Here is a 3,049-nt window from a genome sequence, read left to right as displayed (position 1 = left end):
TGAAAATAAAATAACAAATTTATGTTATTCTCAGAAACTTTTCTGAGAATGTTTAGGCCAGCAGAGAAGGCCTTGCTGGCCCTCAGGGTCCGCCGCTGCAGGTCAGCCGCAGTGAAGTAGAAAAACATCCATCCATTAATCCATTTTACCTAAGAGTAAAGAAACTTGCAGACACTGACAGAACATGCAAACTCCACACAGGGAGACCAGAGCCAGCTCCAAACCAACGACCTCTGCAATACAAGGCGGTCGTGCTAACCAGTCATCTACCTTGCCGACCTGGGTAGGAAAAAAAACTGCAGGTCAGCCGCAGTGAAGTAGAAAAACATCCATCCATTAATCCATTTTACCTAAGAGTAAAGAAACTTGCAGACACTGACAGAACATGCAAACTCCACACAGGGAGACCAGAGCCAGCTCCAAACCAACGACCTCTGCAATACAAGGCGGTCGTGCTAACCAGTCATCTACCTTGCCGACCTGGGTAGGAAAAAAAATATTAAAAAAAGATAATCGTAGCTCTTTTGAAATCTTAGTTGTCAAATAAATAATATGACAATGTTCTAAATATTAACTCTTCTGTAAAAAATCCAGCTCGAACAAAATATCTCTTTCTTTATTCTCGGTGTAGTTATGTAAATAATTAAACAGTAGTCTCACAAGGATATTGATTTAAGAAAGAAAAAAGAATGTCACTTTATTCTTTGGCTTTCTTCCTCAAATTTGTTTTCTTCTCCATCCTGTGTTCCCGGGTTTAACAATGAAGAAACTCAGTTAACTCTCCTCAATTACAGCTTTTATGTGTTCTTCTGTGTCCATGTGAGCTTTGAGATCTCCGATCAGCACCTTTATTAGACAGCGACATGTATACGTGCGGCAGTTTGCACACTGTTACCTTTTTCGTGTGTCGTCAGTGTCCTGAGCTCCAATTCGTAAGAGGAACGCATCTCTCGGTCCAGTGATTTCAACCACAGCGGTGAAACACGTTCAGATGAACGGGATGTCGTACTGCTTGCTTATTCAACTGGGACTTTATTCCATCACATTTTGACAGCAAACACTTTTCTTTGTCACTCACGCTTGAACCTGATCGTGCCTGCTCCACACCCGTTTCCGAACTGCCGCTGCCTTTTTCTTTTCCGGGGTCTCCTACGTTACGCAAGCTGCGCCTAACCTCCCATTTAGAAACAATAAATAAATAGAAATAAAAAGGACTCCTCATTTGCCGCTTAAAACGTCAGTCGAACTAAGTACACGCTAACAATTAAAGCCGAATATTTTCATGAAATTATAAAAGTTCCCAGGAAAGTCAGACAGGGTGTAAAAAAATGGACATGTCAGACCAAAAGAGGTCATCCTATGACGTATACCGATGTCACATTAAAATTTAACATTATACAGCCTCAGCTGAGATGCCGTTTCTGACTGGTAAAAACATAAACAAAAATAAATGTGTCTTATGTGATGGGGGTAAAAGTGCGTTTATTTCAGCTGTGTGTACAATCATGACATAAACAAGCTTGAAAGCCCAAAAACTCAAACAGGTACAGGTTAAACCTCTTTTGCTAAAGCTGTCAGTTTATTGGCATCTGCCTTGTGCTGATAACTGCTCGGGTGCCCTCTCCACTCTTTAGAAGTCCTGGATAAAGCTGCTCAAAGCTTTGTGCGGAAGCATCGTGAAATGCAGCCCAGTGTTTTTACCTCCTCTCTTTGAAGAGCCTTAAAATTCAGCTCAGGATCTTGTTGGGAAAAAAAGCCAAGCTGCAAGCTGCTGTGTTTACCTCTTATAAACGTCAGCACAATACATAAAGTTGAAGTAGCTGTCCTTGAGGGTAGCTCACAGGTTATCTGTCTTTATTGTTTAGTATGAGTTCCAGTGAAAGATGATTGAGGGTGCTTTGCATGGATGGAGAGGCAGACAAAGCAGGACACAATGACAGGCCAAACGAGGAGGGGGGGTCTGCTGTCAAACTCCATCTCTGCTGCACACATGTTGGTTGAGTGGCACAGCCCTCTGAACAACCTCAGGTCATACTCAAAAGAGCAGAAAGGAGGGAACATGCATGGGACAGGAATTGTCACAGCAAAATGGCACTGCTTGAGGGAACTCCATTTTGTTTGGTTCTGTTTTTCGGAGTGGTGCACTTCTCACAAATCGACACAGGCATTGCAAGAACTTTTAATAGGTGAATGGCTACTGGTAGTTCTTCCCCATTTAGTGCACTTGTTTTATATCACTTAGGACATGTAACAGTCATTAATTCTCCTGCTACATAAGTTCACTGATGGATTGTGAAACATACAATGGCAGGAACAATTCACTACTACTGGTATTCCTCTAAGACAGGGGTCCCCAACCGCCGGTCCGCGGACCGGTACCGGTCCGCAGGGCATTTGGTACCGTGCCGCACAGAAAGAACTTGCCTTATTTCCGTTTTATTTATTTCGGAATACGAAATGTGTTTTATTTTGAAAAATTACCGGATTCTCTGTTACATCCGTCTGTGTCACGCTTGACTCACGTCAAGCCACACTTCTTGGTCACGTGACCGATGACGCTCATAAACAAAAAACGCTGAAGCCCGCAAAATGAGTAAAAAAGCTGCTTGGAGATCGCAAATGATGGCGGCCTTAAAAGTACGTTCTAAACTACTGGATCAAAGTTATGGCTGAATACTCTGAGATCGCCACAATAGCACTGTTGCTATTTCCGACATCCTACCTGTGTGAGGTGGGGAGTTTCTGCAGCAGCAGCGACTAAAACAAAATTACGAAGTAGACTGGACATAAACCACACACTTGAGGTGTCATTGTCTCCTATTACCCCGAGATGGGACTGTCTGATTGCAGAAAATCAAGCTCGGGGCTGTGGTGAGTCGTCATTTTCATGCACTTTGAATTTGCGTTGTATCGTATTTTGAAGGCATTAAACATTACCAGAGCGATAAGAGTGTTGCGACCAGATTAGACGCTCCTTGTGTTTATTATTATATTTCGAAAACACCACAGTTTTCATGCAGCTCATACCATATTATTTTGTTGTATTAAT

The sequence above is a fragment of the Hippocampus comes genome, unplaced genomic scaffold, assembly GCF_001891065.2.
Source record: "Hippocampus comes isolate QL1 unplaced genomic scaffold, H_comes_QL1_v1.1 scaffold282, whole genome shotgun sequence".
NCBI classification, from domain to species: domain Eukaryota; kingdom Metazoa; phylum Chordata; class Actinopteri; order Syngnathiformes; family Syngnathidae; genus Hippocampus; species Hippocampus comes.
The sequence above is the reverse complement of the archived record's forward strand: the minus strand, read 5'-3'. Positions refer to the sequence as shown.